At 37.5% G+C, this 20,291-nt stretch overlaps 1 protein-coding gene across 8 annotated transcripts in view; it reads right to left on the bottom strand.

The window, feature by feature from the left end:
* The window catches only part of LOC145690786 (osmotic avoidance abnormal protein 3-like), a 311,449-nt gene that overhangs the window by 179,296 nt on the left and 111,862 nt on the right, over positions 1-20,291 (bottom strand). The window lies entirely within an intron of this gene.

The raw sequence follows: 20,291 nt of genomic DNA, 5'->3' as shown, positions 1-20,291 counted from the left end.
TTCAGATTTCAGGCCTGTGTTGAATCTACAGGCATGTAATAGTTATACCGAATACTTAAGCATCCCGTTTTAGTCTACAGAAGGCGTTTTGCAGGTTTTAAAAGGGAAAACTAATATCGACCATGGATATTTCGCAATCGTTTTCTCAAATCTTATTGCATCCAAAGAGCACTAAATACATGACTTTTGAGGTGAACTATACGCGCAAAAGCTTTAAATTTCTTAGATGCGTAATGGGCCACTGCTCAAGTTCCCAATCTTTGACTATTGTAATTAAAATATTAGATGGCTTACCAAAATGCATTACCAATTTTGCAGATTACATCGTGATTGGTTCCTATTCGTGGGAACAACTACTTTCAGATTTGGAGCTTTTATTCCAAAAACTAGGAAAGCATGACTTTAGAGCCAATTCCAAGAATACACACTTGCTATATAGAGAACTCCCAGTATTAGGATTCCTTGTATCCGGAGAAAAGATCAGCATCTCACCGAAAATAGCAAATAAGATAAAAAATTTAAGAAGCCGACTACTAAACGAATACTCAAGAGCTTTATAGGCCTTTGCTCTTATATCTGGAGTCTTATTAAGGACTTCGTGGTCAAGATAGAACCATTTCAACAGCTCCTTACAAAAATGCTAAATTCAAATGGACCGAAAAACACGATGAATTATTTGAGAAGCTGAAAGAAGATATCTTGAATGCTCCATCTCTCTACCATTTCGACGAAAAGCTAGAGATAAGACGCTATACTGGCGCGAGCTCACACAAACTTGGGGGGTACTAGCTTGTTATGACCCCAAAACAGACTAAGAAAGAATTGTTTCCTATTGCAGCCGTCGTCTTACAACTACCGAGTCTAAAAGTTCAGTCTGGTAAAAAGAACTATACGCTATTAATTACGCTTTTCGCAAATTCAGATATTTCCTACTTAATCGTAAACTTGAATTGTTTACAGACGCTTAATGTCTTACTTCTCTACACGCATCCAGACAAAGTAGGAAAATACACGCGTTATAGACTTTTTTAGCCGACTATAATTTTTACATCTGCCATATTGAAGGAAAGAAGCACCCGGCCGATATCATCAGCCGCTTAGAACAAAACAGCAATGATACTCCAGAACCCACGTACCTACATGAGGCAACCGAGGATATGCATGAATACCGTTCCTATTCTTTAGAACCCATTCTTCAAATACAACACGAAGGCTCTTGGAAGAACTTACGGGAAGAACAGCGCAAAGATGACTCGTACGCTGACATAATAGCAGTTTTGGAAGAAAAAGAACCAACAAAAAGTTCTACTATGAGAGCAGCTAAGTATTTTCGCTTAAGAAACAACCTACTTTACCGTATACAAAAAAGCATCCAGAACTTGGATTAATTTATCTTTTGTGTATCCCGAAAAGTTTGGCAGGACAATAGTTCGAGTCTATTCACAAGGATCCGTCAGCGCCTCATTTTGGGTTTTCGAAGACATATAAGACCGTCCTCAATAAATACTCATGCCAAACATGAAGTCATACTTAGCGTTTAGAATTAAGAACTGCTGAGAATGTCAACTTTTAAAGAAACTCCCGAAAAAGACACAAGGAGAACTCCATCACCAGCCAGGCCTTTAGGAGAGCGATGGATGTTTGATGGTTTAGGTTCTTATCCGCATGCAGAAGAGAAACCAAAATATGTTTTAGTTGCCATCGAAAGAACACTCGTTATATAGTGACGAAAGCTGTTAATAGCATCACGGTAGATTCAATTGAACAATTCTTATTGGAAGAAATTATTTTAAAATTCGGCGAATTTAGTTTTCTTCATTTGGACAAACATCCAGTGCACAGAGCGAAGAAACTTTAAAAACTAGCAGAAATATACGATTTTGAATCTTAGTTCTGCCCTGCTTTTAATTACCAAGATATAGGATTAGTCGAGGTCATGAATAAAATTCTACATAATTCCTTGAAATTTTTCGTCCAACCAAATCATGAAACATGACCATAACAATTACCTCACATCACTTTTGGTTTAAACAGCTTCATCCAATTATTAACGAAGAAATCAAATTTCTTTCTAATGTTCGGGTACGAACCAAGGACAATCAGCGATTGCCAATTACAGACTGCTCTCCAGCTACAAATCGAAAGAGACCAACTTGTCAAATTAAGAGAAAAAGTACGTCGAAATTTGCTAAAGGCTCATGAACAACAAAAGAAATATTTTGACAACAAACATAAGCAAGAAACTTTCCACAATGTAGATAAAGTATTAATTTATTTTCCTTTTCGACGGGTCGATGAATCATCACAATGGACCGAGAGGTACTGCGGACCGGCCACAATACTTTCAAAATTAAACAATAATCTCAACGAGTTCGAATGTCCGACAATTCAGGGAGAAAGAACAGAATATTTCTATAGATAGAATAAAACCATATTATGATGGCGAAGAACATATGTAATACAGGGATAATGAAGAACACAGCAAACAGGGAAAAAAAGAAGAAAAGAAGCGTGGAAAACAAGAATAACATGATTTCAACAGATACGAACCAGCGCGCGCCGAGCACTCATGTTTCAGCGGCAGAGAGAAAACGGAAAAAAAGAAAGAAGAAAATAACCAAAACATTGAGTATTAGTAAACAAGATATTCAATATGCTAATTCTAACTATTTGAAGCGACCAAATCTAGTACATACCTTAGTATTCACATTGCAACAGATCCCTTGTCTTTTTCTTTTCTGTTATAATTCCTCACCTCACTGCATTCTGTCATTTAGACTGCCTGCATACGTACAATTTTCTTCAATGAACAAAATTGCAAGCTAGCATTTTTCTTTCCGCCTCGAGCGAATGAACCTCACAAGGCCAGCGCAATATTTTTTCGCTTCTCCGCTGCGAATCATATAATTGTCTCTAACATAATAAACTACATATACAGGGTATTCAGAAAATCAGAATTTTCAATTGACAAACTTTCTTCCGGCATGCATACGTTTATCATCCTAATGACTTTAACCGTTATATAATTGTGTTCTGTCATCCATTTGCTACGACTCGTAGAACTAGGCCTAGACCAATATTAGAAACTTCTATAATAGCATCCTTTGACGTGCTAAACTCGCAACAAGGTACTACGGACATTACTATCAGAGACCTAGTGTATAAATACTAACTATAACCACCAGAGCCTCGACAGCCTCTCCTTTGAGGGAGATTAAGTAATGTATACAGATCCTGCTTAGGTTAGAGAACAAACTGTTAGTGCTTCAACTTCAACTTTATTTGTGTGATAGTATTCAATAGTGTTCTGTAAATGACCAGTGCTTTTAACTTTGAATTTCTGTTCAAGTGTTTCAGTGCATTTTCCAGTGTATACTGCGACCAATATGCAGATTCCCAATCACAGAAAATCCTGTGGTTTATTTTTTTCTACACCACGGGGATGTAAGGTTCCGCATGTCTTCACATCATGCGATAGCCGTGTCTGTATGTTGGCAGTAAACAAATACAATGCAGACGACAGTACTGAACAGGAGTCGCCCACATTCGCCAGCAGTCGGCAAGATGGAGATCACCGATGGTAGTCAACATTTTAGGATAAAAGACAGGAGTACGCCTCAAACAGTATCAATGTATCCAGGTTGATCAAACCACCTAAAGCCCTAAGGCACCTGGTCATTGGGAACACCTTACCCTCTCATGACGCTCGGTTAAATTGAGAGATACCTTACTTTAAGCCCTACGATGCTCGGTCATTGGGTTCCTTTTCTCTTTCACGACGCCCGGTCACCGAGAGATACCTAACCACACAAAACTTATCCCCTCTCACGACGCCCGGTCAAAGAGAGTAACCTCACCTACAAAGTCCTACGATGCCTGGTCATTGGGTTCCTTCCACTTTCTTACCTTAAAGGGCCTACTTGTTGTAATATATTTCTGTATTTAACAAGATCCTATAGAATAAAAGGTGATGGGAAAGTCCAAGTTTCCGTGTACGATAATTGCTCTACCTTACATAAACTGAGAGAATTTTACAGTATTGTTTACGCGAATGTGAAAAAATGCTCTTAAAAGGAGAGGAAGTAATCCCTTCATCATTAATCGAATTTGAAAGGAAATTACCAGAAAACGTGAAATAAGAACTAAGGTATTACAGCTTTGGCTCTATTGTTAGCATATTAATCTTCGATGCGGGAGGTCCGGGTTCGATTCCCTGTGTGTATTTATGTGTTTTGGATCTCACTTAAACTGTAGGTCCATATCTCATTTAGCCTTGGTACTGAAAGGGACATACTCTGATTCAACCAAACAACCAAACAAGATATTAGTGCAGCACCGCTGTAAACTGGAACGTTATTGTCTTTGTTCGAGTATAAAGACGAACTCTATTTTGAGACATCACTTTTAGAGTAGAATATTACTGCAATGATAGCATGAGAATTGGAAACATAATGCGCCATCGGTGGTTCACTTTTGTGCTATTCCACCATGGCTGCTTCGTCTACCTTGCCTTGATTTAAGTTTGTCTATGTATTTGAAACAACACACTAGTTCCCAGGTGTACCAGCAGGAGTTTGCCGCACTGTTGGATCAGTACCCCGATTTTAATGTGTTCTTTACGGACGGTTCTAAGGATGGGGATTCTGTAGGCTGTGCCTTTGTCACCGCCGAGGGCAGCTCAGAACTACATTTGCATCGCCTGTATTCCGTGTTCACTGCTGAATTGACTGCCGTTAAGCTTGCCTTAGACCATGCTCTCACGCTTTCGTTACGTCGTGTGCTTGTTTGCACCGATTCTCAGAGCGTGATTTTGAGTCTACAGAATGTCTTCAGCATGAACTCTCTCGTGCAGGACATTCTTGTGAGATGCCATCACTTGCAGCAACAGGGCTGTGTCGTCGTTGTCTGTTGGGTGCCGGGTCATGTTGGCATCCGGGGAAACGAACTTGCTGACACAGCTGCCAAGAACGTCTCCTTGGGCGGGGTTGCACTGGAGCATAGCATTCCTTGCTCCGATCTTCATTCGTATTTGCATATATTGATGCGCTCTGACTGCCAAGCTGATTGGGACCAGGCCATTGAAAATAAATTACACGCAGTCAAGCCCCTCCTAGGAGAGTGCCGTACGTCCTCATCCCATCGTCGTCGAGAAGTGCTCCTGGCGCGTTTGCGTATCGGACACTCTCATCTGACGCATGGCTACTTGCTGCGGTGGTTGAACCGTCCATACTGTGAGGAGTGTATAGTCCCGCTGAGTATTCAGCACATTCTTGTTGAATGTCCTGAATATCAGCTCTCAGAGAACGTTTCAGATTCTCTTCTGCTCTTGCCCGCGCTTTGGGGGATTCAAGTGTTATAGTTGGCCGGGTACTTGACTTTGTTAATGCTATTGGGGTTGCTCACGTTCTCTGATCTATTTTAGTGTGTTGCCACTGCTTTATTGCTGCTGAATTTTTAATTTGTTCGCTTTTATTGTTTTCTATATATTCTTATTGTGATATATTTTAATCTATATATTCTTTTCTCTTTTTCGTTTTATTTAGCAGCACATTTGTTTATTGTCCTCTACTCTTTTAACCTGTTTTTCTTCACTTCTTTTAGTCCAAAGCAACCGTTTTCATCGTGACGGGGACATATAGCCTTGATGCTGACGTCCCCATTGATCCCCCTAATCACTCACTCAGTCATAATGCGCCAGTAATTTTACATCATAATAACGTTTTAGACAACGTTACTAAATGCAAATAGAAATACTGGAATTTTTGTCAACATGAAAATATTTCTTACTGTAGTTTTTACAACCTTAGAATGGGGAGTGGTATAGAATTTCGAGATGAGTTCAATCAGGAAATCAAAATATGTTATGTATTGGATATAGTTGTGTCAACATGTCTGGTTAGAAAGCATTGTGACTCAGTGGTAGAGCTACAGGTAACTGATTTGAATACCACGTAGCTTTATGCACTACGTTTTCTGATAGTTCCCCTATATCTCACTTATTTTACTTTAGGAATTCTATTATCATCAATCTGCACGGCACAACCATTGAACCTTACAACATCTCATTCTCTTTTTGGTATCTTGTGGGATGAGGTTACACATTAGGGCAAGACTAGAGAAGCAGTTACTACGGTTCTGTATGACAGGAGACAATTTTCGTGACAGAAGAGGAGACGTAACAGCTCTTCCAAGATATTTTGTTTCCGAGATGAGACATCACTTTAACATCTTTTCGAGACGAGACAGCTTCAACTCTTGTCTTGTAAGTAACTCTAGCTGTGAGTTTTGTTGCTTCTCAGTCGAGAAGTGTTGGAATTACATCTCGCGCCTGGCCATCCTAACAGATTGCTTAAAGATTTTCCCTCCGTTCTATTAGACGAATGTTGCGATAGCACTATATATATAATCCCAGGCTATTTAGTTCGTGCAATGCAAAGTGGCTTTGGTTGTTGATTTTCTTGAACTTCTTTAAATAAATAAGTTACATAGAAACTTCGGGCCTTGAGTGGCTGATGAAAGACACTGTTTATTTGCTTTGCTAGAATTTAGAAACAACAGACCTATGTAAATGGGTTTTTACTTTGGAGCAACAACACATAAGCTAAGAAATCAGCAGCTTAGGGCGACGGTCCTCCATAGTACCGTGCCTCCTTCCTCTCCCGCTTCCATAATAACTCATTTCAGTTCATGGAGTTATATTTGGTGTAAAAAGCCGTCATATGTGACATTATGTGCCTCTACGTCCAACGCATCAAACAAAACGTCCAATGTTTTATGTTTGTCATTTCAAATTATGTGCATTAAAATATATTGCAACCTCACCAGGGCCGTAACTTGTGGGGGAACAGGGGGCAACTGTCCCCCAGGGAAGATCTCCGTCGTTCAATGGGGCCCATTTTAAGACAAAATTTTCTTACTTTATATACGATACGAACATGAAATTATAAATGAAGCATCAAACAGGTTTACTACATTACATAAAGCAGCACACAAAAGATATATAAAACAAATGAGTCGTCGTCCCATTTCAGTTAAAAAAAATGTCTACTATTAAGGGCATTAGAAATAATACTTATTCGTATGGCTTTGATATTTGTCAATATTGTCCCCTTTATTAATATGTTGTGTATGGAACGGGCCCAGAGGCGTAACTAACGGCCCCGCAGAGCCCATAAAGAGTAAGAGAAAGTTGGAAAGGAGGGCCCAAGAATTAGAAAAAACAACTTTCTAGGGGCCCAAATACACATATTAATGCTTGCCCCCAGAAAAAATCTAAGTTATGGCGCTGAACCTCACATATGTCAAATTTTGTGTCTCTCCACTCAACTGTTCAAAAGAAACGTTTACTATTAGTAGAAAATGTTTTTTTTAATCACTACTTCCTCTTTAAGAGAGTTTCCACAATTTTTTTTTCCGAGGCTAGACGCTTTCGAATACTTCGTGAAGTCTGAGAACATGTTAAATTGTATTTTTCCCTTCTTTAAGAGTAGAATTTCTCAAAATTTCGATTTATTTATAATTTAGAGTTTGAAGATAATATTTTGATAAAGTTTCAAGTTTCTAAACTAATCAGTTTCAGGGACTTGATGACTTTTTTTCTGTGAATTTATTATTTCATAAATGTAGGTAATCATTAAGTCTTACGATTGGAGTGAGTAAAAAAAAAACTAAATCTTTAACGTCCCACGGTTATGCTCTTTACAAAAACTGAAATGAAATTTTCCAGTTTTTACTCATTATGGTTATGCGTTTTAGGCTAAAGAAGGTGAGTACGGTTCACTGGTAGAGTGCTTACATCTGATGCGTTGAGTCCCTGGTTCAGTCCCCGGCCAAGTAAGTATGTGGTGGACAATGTAGTGTCCGTGGATTTTCTTGGGGTAATCCCGTTTCCCCGCACATTCTCATTATTCCAAATTTTCCATCATCATGTGTTTGCCTTAATCATCCATCTCCCTTAGCCTACCGGAAATAATCGTGGGACGTTAAACTGTAAGATATCTCATTTTCTAAAGGAGGCGCATTATAAATGAAAGCTGATGATTGTGATAGAATTGGTGGAATGAGAATGTGGAAAGAAACGAGAAAACCAGAGAAGATCTCCGGACCCAATATTGTTGACTACAAACTCACCTGGCCTTTGTTCAAACCAGAAGCGCACCAAAAGTGAGCGTTCTACCACTAAGGCATCGTAATCCCAGTTGAGCCCTTTGGGCTGGAGCAAATGAATAATAAATGAAAAATAATTATTATTGAAGAGCTTGTGGGAGGAAACGGGGAAAACCCACAGATACGATCATGTTCACCACAAAGGATAGGATGAGTATTTAACCTTCTCCATGATGAAAGAAAAGATCTCCTGGGAAAAAATATTTTATGACCCACGTGTATGGTTGTATTTAAAGTAGTGTGTTCTTCCATCGATCATTGGTAAATACACGTGCTTCACCTTTTCTTTCTAAAAGATAAACTAAAGAACATCAATCTCTAAAAACAATGCTTATTACCTCTGGTAATGAAGTGCATACACTATTGCGTTGTTTTTCGTCTATGGAACGGTAAATATACTTATTTGTAGGTAGTTGTATAATGTTTCGTTTCCCTTACCCCTTCTTTTATCGGTTGGACACGTCGCTTTGTGTTTATTGGTTGCTAAGAGGCAGAATGTCGATAAAATTCCTTTCCTTCTCTTTCCTGACAAACACACATACATGCAGTGCATACACTACAATCAGAATGCTTCGCCGTCATCGATTCCTCACATACGTACACAATCAAACAGTAATTTCTGGGTCACTGGAGAAGAAGTAAGAGTTGTGTCTACCGTATGCTGGTATACGTTGAGAAGTTGCGTCGTTTTTACCCAGTTCTAAACAACTGTACAGATGTATAGATAGTGTGCAGGAAAAGGACATGATTGTCAGAGTAAATGCAACTGGTGGAGATAATTCCAACTCATTCTTCAATCGAGAATGGAATGGAAATGAAATGAAATGAAATTTTGAGTTTTACGTCCCACGATTATGCCGGCTAGACTAAAGGAGACAGTGAAGATGAGAAATGAAAGAAATGGTAGAATGAAGAAAGCGAGAGGAAACGGGAGAACCCCGAGGAAACCCACGCATACGGTATTTGTCCAACACAAAGTTCACTTGGCGGGAGCAAGGTTTGAACCCGGGACACCATGCACCAGAAATAAACGCTCTACCACTGAGCCGCCGCGGCCCTCCGAGAATGGAATGGCCAATCAGAACACTGAAACATATAATTAACCAATCAAGATTCGAAACCATTCCCAGATATCCCAAAATTGCTGTTATCTAATTAGTCGTATAATTCCTACTTTCTTTAATGACTAGAAATGGACGCTCATTACTCAAGTATGCACGAGTAATTAGGAAACTGACTAATTCTGGTTTACATCATTGAAGTAAGCGCAGGATCTTCCTTGATATTTCAGTATGCACATACTTTGAAGTTGGTGTTAATTTTTATCCCTATATACTTAAGCGGATTTATGGTGCAAGTAATAAAAGCAATTGATAAGCCTGTTATGTTTGATTAGAATCCGTTTTTTTTTTTTAAGTAATTTTGTGGAACAAATGACAAATCAATTGGATTGATTTCTCAGTATGCGCAAATTTCCAAGATCAGAATTCTCCTTCTATCTCTGAATTTGAACCAAACTTCAACTCGAAGAAAACTCACGCCATGTTTCGTAAAAATTAGGCGCTTTAACGAAAGTGATAGTAGAGCATATACAGGGTGTTTCAGGGGAAAAGAGCAATACTTTGTGAAATGTAAGTATGTATAATTCTAAACAAAATAAAGTTCATATGAACATCGGTCCTATTCTCAACAATTTGAGAGTTACATATTGTAAACGATATTCGATTTTATGTTGCTTATTCCTTATCCTCCAGAGGCGAGACATAGTGCATTTGAATGCTGATAGAATGGTCTTTCCAACGATATGTAACATGTAGCAGTGGTGTCTTTGGAAGGGAAGATATTGATGGAAATTTGGTAAAGTTAAGATTATTTTAGAGATCTGAATGTCAACAATGATTCCCAAATTTCCATCAGTAACATATCATCCAAGTATGCCACTGAAACATGTTGAATACCGTTGGAAAGGTTATTCAAATGCGCTATGTCTCACGTCCATAGAATATCTACAAGATGAGCAATAAGCAACATAAGGTTAAAAATACGTAGTTCACAACCTGTAGTTCTCAAATCATTAAGAGTAGGACACATGGTCATATGAACTTCCTTTCTTAGAATCACCTATACTACTATTTTACAACGTATTGTCCTTTCCCTCTAATACAGCCTTTATAAATACAGCTTCATTTCTATACTTTATATCAAATGGCATGCGTCCGACAATATGAAGCTCGCTATTACTGCTTAAAATAATAAACTACAATATTAACACATTCTCGATCAGATTTACAGACGTGTTCAAATTATTAGACTCACGCTTGAAAAATGCAAAATTGATGTAGGAGTTCTAATTTCAGAGTTCTAGAACGTTTAATTTAATGGTTAAATCACCAATATAGAATTCTTCATTTGTTTACTGTACAGTTGAAGTGGTGATATCACCATTGAACAGCAGATGGTACTAGTGAGGGGAGGGGGGATTTTGAAAGTGGTGGTTCAGTTGTAGATAGTTATTGTGGTTCCCATCAACAAGTTACAGTTTGAAGTGTTGTGGTTGCTGTCGTACGAAGTTAACGACATTCAAAGCGTTCAACAGTTCGAATGGGCCAGTTTAAAATGATCGTTACGTGTTTCGTGTATCAATCTTTTATTCTGTGTAGTGCTGTAATTGCAGAATAATGGAAAAAACGAAAGACCTTTCTCCGCGTAAAATGGAAGTTAACAAAATACTTCTGGTGGAAATAAGATATACACTGCAATACATTGCTAGTAGAGCTTATATAGAACAAAAATATGTGAGTAGAATCTCTATTGAAATGAACAAGAGCCAAAATAGGGTTGACATGAACAAGAGCCAAAAGCTATCGCTAAGAGGTATCAGAAAACTAAAAAGATTGGCTCTGAGAAACAGAAGTGCAACTTATAATAGACTTAAGCATAAAAATGACTGAGTATGACGCAGACATTTGGCCTGAAAGTGTTCGAAGGATTCTTTGTGTAGAGGGAATAAAAGAACACGGTCAAGAAAGAAAACAAAAATTAGAGTCTACTCCAATCATAGCAAAGAAGCACCTCGAATGAACACGAGGCCTAGAATATTGGACTGCTGACGGTTGGAAAGTAGTGTGTCTCAGTGATGAATCATGTATCTTTGTGTCTGATGAATGTTCACAATATGTGCGACGTTGACCTGGGAAGAATTCAAGTTGGAATGTCTTTAATAAACCGTAAAGCATCCTACTTCAGTCATAGTCTGGGGAGTGATCTCGGTCTTCGGGCCTGGAAGACTGTATATAGTAGAGAGGACAATGAAGCACGACCAATACCTACAAGTTCTTCAAGAAGAACTGCTTTCCTAGACTTCACTCTGGTTTGATAACGTACAATTCATCTTTATGCATGATGGAGCCTCATGCCACCGGGCCAAAGCTGTGACAAAATTCTTCGAGGACAATGAAATTAGTGTTCTTCCGTGGCCAGGCACTAGTTCTGATATGAACCCGATTGAAAACTTTTGGAGCTTCATGAAAGAAATTCTAGAGAATAAGCACATTAGAACTAAACCTCAATTGATCAAGGAGATCAACAATTTGTGGTATCACGATGCTGAATTGAAGGCAAAATGTGCTAAACTTGTACATAGGATGCCACAAATGATAAAAGATTTAATAAAGAATAAGGGATTTCATAAGAAATATTAATCTTTGTGTGATAATTTTCTTGTAAGTATTCCATTTCACTTTTTGTTTTCAATTTGGATACACACACTTTATAGTAATTATATTTGAATGTTACGTACGCATTTGTTTTATTGATATTGAAAAGCATATGCCACACCCACTAGAAATTAGGATAGAGTTACAAAATAGTACTTTGGACTAAGTTCGAACGTATTTTCTCACGTAATATTGTAAGAAAGTAAAATATTCAGAAACTGAATGTTGAGTCTAATAATTTGAACACGTCTGTAACATCTGGCATTTACACAAATTCTCGGGCAATGTAACTATATCCTTTCAATGTGTTTATACATACGGAAAAATGATATCTTTATTCTGATTCGTGACATTTAATACAACGTTCAAAACTTGGTTAAATTTTGTCCCAGTACTGTGTCAAAATGTGGTACTTATGAAACAGTGTTGCAGTGTTTGAGAGTTTTGGGGACTTTTCGACATACGAGTGCTCAAGCAAAGTAGAGGCGAGCGAAAGATTTTAGTTCGCGGAAACAATCAGTATAGACCCAGTCACTTCAATCTGAAGTAAAAGGGGAAATACTCAGGACTCAAATTAAATCTATAATCAGATTCACGGAGATTGTTGATTTTTCCTAACAGAATTTATCGAGATTATTTCTGTTATGAAAGTAAATTCACCCATTTGTCCTTAGTCGATTTTCTATCTAAGCAATTTTAGAAATTTGAAAAAAAAACAGCTAAATTTAATTAGTCATACTTTTTTGTTTGTTTGTTTGATTTGTTTTCCGAAGTTATTGTGAAACAGATAGATACAGGTGTGTCTCGTGTCGAAGGATAAAAAGCTTGTCTACGCTCGTTTTAACAATATTAGTAGCGTCATACGTAGTTTAAGAGAAATATTTGTGTTGAAGTGGAGATGGACTCAACACTCTTTCATTGACTATTTCAACCCTATGCAATAGGAAGGAGTCTTCAGTTTCAACTGAAACACAGAATGTGTTTCATAGAAATTACTGATAGCTTGCTTTTTTTTTTTTTTTAGTACAGTAAAAGTGAAATGAATTTTTTGAGTTTTACGTCGCTCAGTTATGGCGGCCTGGCTAAAGGAGACGGTGATGATGAGTAATGAATAAAATGTTGGAATGAAAAAGTGGGAGGAAACGGGAGAACGCCGAGAAAACCCACGCACACTGTGTTTGTCTACCACAAAGCTCATTTGGCGGGAGCAGGGTTTGAACCCGGGACTCCATGCACCAGAGGCGAACGCTCTACCACTGAGCCACCGCGGCCCCTGGAGTACAATAGAGTTTTGATTCATATCTTATTCTTGACCGATTTCAACTCTAAGCAATAGGCCCTATAAAACATAGTAAGAAACGCAATAATTGAAAACTCGGTAAGGAAACCTAGTATAATCTCTAGGCTTTAATCAAGAAGTACTGATTGATTGATTGATTGATTGACTAAACTAGAAACTTGAAAATTGCAGAGTTCGCATAGGATTTGTGGCGTAAAGTACCGCTAAGGAACAATTTTTGGAAATTCAACGTGAAAAGGTGTGTAATGGGGCTGCATTTTTTATAAGAACATATCTACGTATATCTCGGAATTCCTTGAAGTTACGGACTTTAAATTTGACATTTAGACTTTCTATTTAAAATTATTAATAACGTGTTTTAGCAATGCTTATAATCTCGACTAGAAGGAAAAGGAATAGGTGTGATTGACTAAAATTCCAATACGAAGCGCTATGGGACAATTTTCGAGAACAGACCAATTCTATATGAAAGGTGCAAAAAAATGAAATGAAATCTTTCAGTTTAACGTCCAACGATTATGCCCTTTAGTCTAAGGGAGACGGATGCTTAAGGCAAGTGAATGATGATGGAAGAATTTGGGGAATGAGAATATGTGAGAAAACGGGAGTACCCTGAGAAAACTCTCAGACACGTTATTGTCTACCACAAACTTACTTGGGCGGGGATTGAACCAATGTCCTCACGCACCAGAGGTAGTATAAGCGCTCTGCCACAGAGCCACCGTGCCCTTCCTGAATGGTGCTGAAGGAGGAACAAAAAGTATTGCGCGCAGTAACACTTCATGCCATTTGCTAGTTAAAGGCTTAATCAATGGGAAATTAAAATACCGCTAATTTTACAGTAATTATGTGATATCCTGAAATAGATAAAATATAATCGAAATGTGGAACAAGAGCGCGCTAGACAATATTATTTTGCATGAGGTACCGTTATCACAATAGCTTGACGTTTGCATCCATTTATAAAAACGAAAATAAATGAAAATTTTCTAAATGGCTGGAAATCGGAAAAAGATAAATGAGTCGTGATAACGGCATCACATGTAAAATAATATAGCGAGCTTTTGTTCCACTTTTTGGTTATATTTTATCTATTTGAATATATTACATAATTACTGTAAAATTAGCGGTATTTTAATTTCGCCGTGATGATACCTCTTAATACCTAAACTTACGTATAATAAATTACAATTGTAGTATGAATAATAATATGGAGACATTGGTGAAGCTACATTAACGTATGTGCCTCTTACACTTTATTATTTTGACAATTTTCCAAGCAACCTCATAGACTCAAGGTATATAATGGAAAGTGTTTACAGTCCACATTAAATCGAAGATCTTAATTCACACTAACTGTATCACAGTCCTCTTCCCATTTAAAATGATACAATTCACGTGCTTCAAACATTTATTGTACGACTGACATACCCGTTTCCCGCACAGGAGGAATAGATTTATGGAAAGTATTTGTAACCGATCCCCTTTAAGTAGGCGTGGGAGGATGAGTTTGGATTTAGACAGCATCAAGAGTATCACTATTCATTTCAGCAACCTCGAAAACTATATATTGGATACTAATATCTGTAGTTTTCGATTATTTTTAGGACACCCTTTCTCCCTCTTGCCGAAAATATGCTTTTAAAGGAACTAAGTTAGTCCAAGGTGTACTGATGTATCAAAAATCATTAAAATCATGTAGCAGTCCAACAGGTGTCCCAAAATTCACGCAAGAAGTAATTTTGATAGAAAACACAGGTTTTTATTTACAAATCGTAAATGTTTCATTGATTCATAAAGGATAGCATATCGGGTAAACGGCCTCCACGGCTTTGCTGGCACATACTCACTCTTTTGTTGAAATCTTCTATGACCGTTTTGCATAAATGTGGCTAAATTTCGTTCATACAGCACTCAATTTCCCCTGTCAAGGGTGGGTGTTCGTGGACTTGTTGGCATAAAACTTATACTTTGAAAAAAATCTCCAAAAAAAAAAGTTTAACGACGTTAAATCGCATGATCTAGAACTCCAATTCTTGTCACCAAACGAAAAAAAGCACAACCCAGAAATGACTCGTGCAGTAATTGAATTGTTTCTCTGGCTGTACAACATGTGGTACCGTTTTGTTGAAACCACGTGTCGTCCACATCCATATCTTGCAATTTAGGCACAAAAAATTTATCATGTCATGATAGCGAGCATCAGTATCTGTTATTGCCTGACCATCTGCATTTTCGAAGAAGAATGGTCCGAAGATGCCTCCAGCCAAAAATCCGCACCAAACAGTAACACGTAGCGGATGCATTCCTTTGTCAACAATCAGTCGTGGATTTTCTGAACTTGTTAAACGACAGCCAAAATGTTTAAGATCACAAATTGATCCAGTCTCCCTTAATTTTTAAATTAACCTCTTCATAGTTGATGAAGTTAAAGCACTATTCCGACCATATGTTGTACGAAAATTGCGAACTGTAGCTGCCAAGCCTTCAATATGTTTAAAATATTACTCAACACTGAAAACATGTTGTTCTTTCGTGGAGCGCTCCATTTTTATAACCCTGAATTGTCACCTGTCACGCTGTCATTTTTTCCTTTTTTTTTCTTCTTTTTGGTAGCACCTTAGCGCACAAATGGCGCAAAATTCAAATGTTGCGTGAATTTCGGAACACTCATTAGTAGTAGTTAGCAGCCAAACTTCGTTACTGCCAGATTTATTCATATAGACGACGTGGTTACTCTCTTCTGTTGCAAACTCTCTCCAGGGCCGTGTCCACGGGGGAGGGAAGGGACACGGGGTCGGCCCTCCGTAAATTTTTACTGCCTCCCTGAAATTTTCACAGCAGGGTTGCAAATGAACTATAATATAGTTATATCGGGCCCTCTAACTGCTACCGAATCCCCCCCCCTATACATTTTTGGGCTGGCTACGACCCTGACTCTCTCTCAGTTGCAAATGTCTAAGTAGAATCGGTGTCCACTTAGTGCCTGTCACTTGCGAAGCGCGCGTGTTTTTGACTTCAATTCTGATAGGGATATCAAGTCTGTGTTCAGAAACCGAGCAGTTGTTTGAATCCTGCTTTTTTTGCAGTAAATTTCGTGTTATGAGGCTTCGGTACTGAAGAGAAACGTTAATCAACAATCAGCGAATCCATTCCACGTATCTGTGATCAAACTGAGGCATTATTTACTAAACTACTTTCTGTTTTGCCGATTGTATGCGTAGCCACATATCATCACCAAAGTTATGAGTACCGTATCAAACTGTGTGCGTCAACTGTTTGTGAAATAGTTCACCAACGTATGTCATGATTAAAAATAGATACGCTTCATTGTTTTTCATGAAATTACAACTATCATAGAAAACGCTAAAAAAAAATGGTATATCAACCATGCGATCTGAGTATGAAGAAACGCGTGTACGTATCCGGCCATTTATCTGTGCAGAGTCATTTGTACGCACGCAAAGGTTGCCGCTTATTGATCGACTTAATCATATTCGGAGAACCACTTCTTGAATACTTTTTACACCATCGTACGCTGCTTTCGCAATGATATAGTGAAACTTCTCTGTGTTTGACAACATTGGTTCCGTAGGAAAGCTTCAACTTAACAATTATGGTCAACTCAATAATAGTGCATGACTACGTTAACACGTGTAGTGCAAAGCCCATTTAGATTACCCCTTTTTCAGCAGTGAATTACATATTTGTATTTTGCTTATTTCAAACACCTATAAATGCAAATGCATTGTAATCCTTGGTCGCTAGATTTACTGTCTTATTTCCAGCAGCAGTATATAATCCATTCGAAAACTACGGTATATCAGTTTATTTCTTTCTCGCGGAGAAATGAGGAACGGGAGATGCATGATACCTTGATTCAGTTGAGGTGAATTTGTAATGACCCGCAGACAGCGTCAATAGCTGGCAATCAGCTCATTAATATCAGTTGTAAAGATCTCATATTTCCCTTTGCCACAAAATTACGGAACTGCTACTATTAACTGTATGCATTAAATTTTGAAATAAAAAGCATAGGCCAGTAATTAGCGTTCTTGGTAGGTAGGTCCTAGGATCGACTATATTAGCGACAGGCCTGTATCCACAGGTGATCTAGGGTCCGGGTCTCACTAAATTTTTACTGGCCCCCTAAAATTTTCACAGTAGGGTTGAAAATGAACTATATGGTTAAATCGGGCCCCTTTAACTTGTACCGGTCCAGCTACATTTTTGGATTGGCTCCGGACCTGACTAGCGACCATCCTAAGATATCCCAGCGTTTTTTCTCGGTTTCATCAGGTGAATGCTTGATCATTACTTTTAATTATAGGCCCTAAACGACTTACTTCCACTGTGGACTTCTTTTCTTTTCCATTGATTAAGATTCCTATTATCATAAATTGGCCTCTTGTACATAGAAATTTGTTTGTCAAATGATACGTAAGTGTACTTATTCGAGACCTTACAACAAAATCAAAGTAATGTTGGCATTTTACTTTATCCCCGACAATTGATGCATCGCAGGTGGTTGATTAGAGTTTAGCTTCACTTTCAGCAGCAAGGCTATATGAGGCGTGTACCTACAATTTAACGTTAGATCCGAATCACAAGAGTTCCCACCAAGAATTGAACCCAGGTCCCCTGCGTGAAAGACGCATACGCTATGATAAATCACGGATACACACATGAAACCAAAGTATTAACAAAGAGGCCTTTGAGGTGCAAATTACCGCAATTGTAAACAACGGTAATTTCAATGTTTTATCAGAACAGGTAACATCCCTTTGATTCATCAGGCTCCCTCTTCTGATTATTTTTTTTTTTTTTTTTTTTTTTTTTTTTGCAATAGAGCTTCTCGGCAATTTTCTCGGCAGAGCTAGAAAATGGAGTCAATGTGTTAACAGATTAACAGATAATGGCGAATTAAACACTAGTTGTTCATATCCCATATCCCATTTTACCATTAAAAAGAAGGTAGTAGAAGTTACACATTTCACCGTAAGATGACAATAAAAATCCTTGAGTGGTTAACACCTGTCGGACAAAATTGAAACTTCTAATGTGTGACCTTATTTACTAGGTACTAGAATTTATTGTAATCTGTATTAAACCTGTGAAATATAAAGTTTAGCACTAACACAATATGCAATTTTCTTTCGTTAAAGTGTGGATACATTTTCTGATGTTCCTATAAGTGATGTGTTTAAGATTTTTGAAGTGCGTTTGCTTCAGGGTTTGACGTCCCTTTCCCGAATATGAAATATATTAGATTGGAAGATACAGCTTAACTAGGAATAATAAATCTGTCGTGATTAACTATCAATTAATCAAATTGAAATTATTTCCTTTTCAAAGTAAATCATCAAACCTGACGCCATAATTAGCAATTAAATATATTCATATCTTGTCTTTAAAGATAAGACTTATCCCTATATTCCCATTGAACTTTTAAGATATACTAGCTCAACCTATACTGTTTACACAGCGCACAGTGCTAATATGAGCGTGAATCTCCTTCCCACTTCTCACTATATCTGTGCAAGTCCTTTTACGAACACAAGTAAAGGATATGAAGACTCTCAAAGGAAGGAATTGCTATAGACAAACATATAAATGTAGTATTTTAATATATAAAATGTTGAGGTGAGTTTGTGAAAACTAGGATAAGTGATAGATGATACCAAATGCAAATATTTTTTTCTTATAATTTCATATCCGAGTACGGCTCATTGTCGATCAACAAGCCTTCGAAGTTGCCAGCTTGCAATAGGTTTTGTCATTCAGGTTAAAGCAAAGTGCCTGAAATGTCCATCAACCCACTGTACGTTGCTCCTCTACTGGTTGTCTTTTGCAAGAGTATCAACCTTAACGTCCTAGTGCCAAATATTAACTAATAGCGTAAAAACGACGTTTAAAATGTGGAATACAAAAATAAAGACAAGTTTTTTTTTTTTTTTAATTTGAATGAGAAGTGGCAAATCTATACAAAATTTAGAATCGACCAGCGAAAACGGCACATTTCTAGCACTTGTGGTTTTCGAGTTTTCATTCGAAAGGATTGGAGACAAACATATAAGCCTAGCATTTTAATATATAGACTATCTGAACCTGCGCTCTATACACAGCGTATCATTCACATATGAGCATGAATCTCCATGCTATTCATCACATCTGTACATGTCCCTTTACAGACACAAACGTCTTCATAAAAATTGGCAAGAGATACCATAAATGGGAGATTTTTTTCGATTACTTCTTCAATATCTCGCACCGTTTGCAAGATTTGAGCGTACTTCGGTTGAGGTTTTAATTCATGTATGATCAGTGTCTCCTTTCTTCTTGCACGCAGTATGTATTAACCAGATGCATTAGACATACAATTAATTATAATGTCAGTGATATATGGAGTTCATTGGGCAAAACACTCCAAACAATAAAGATTCAACTTAGAGTGAAGAAATGGTTATCCTTTGTTTTTGATCATCATTTGGACATGAAACAAAACTCCTGAGAGGTATGCAACCTCCATGTACAATTATGTGGTGATGGAATGTATAATGCGTAGGATATGATGCTTTAGTTTGTTTTTTTTAAATTTCAACACTTCCAGTGTACCCGTAAAAATGTAATAAAGAAATATTGGCCATTCTTCTTAAATATTCATTTAGAACTGGACAATCTACGCAAAATTTGCAATCGATCAATGAAAACGTCATCTTTCTAGAGCCTGTAGTTTCCGAGATCTCATTGTCGAAAAGATTGGCCACAAACATATAAACGTACCAAACGTATAATTTAAAAGAACTCCAAAGATGGCAGCACAATTCATTTGCATTTTTTGGAGAATGCTTATTAAAATAGAAAGGCTTTGAACAATAATTTAAAAACATAAACTTTATGAAAAAGATCTATTTAAAGTACACATAGCGTACTTTAAGATATTTGTCTTTGTTAAACGTGAAATCACAAATAACTGTAAATCAAATAGTTCAAATCAAAAGTTAGAGGTTGGAGCTCAGGTGCTTTTATTGCTATTGTAGCATTTTAATAGATAGATGGTTCCTCAGCAAAATTTCATTTGCTATTTTATTTCATTTGTCGTGTAGTCG

The sequence above is a fragment of the Thermobia domestica genome, chromosome 7 (genome assembly GCF_964235325.1).
Source record: "Thermobia domestica chromosome 7, izTheDome1.hap1.1, whole genome shotgun sequence".
In the NCBI taxonomy this organism is placed as follows: Eukaryota; Metazoa; Arthropoda; class Insecta; order Zygentoma; family Lepismatidae; genus Thermobia; species Thermobia domestica.
Note: the sequence above shows the minus strand (reverse complement) of the source record. Positions and strands in the feature narration are given on the sequence as shown.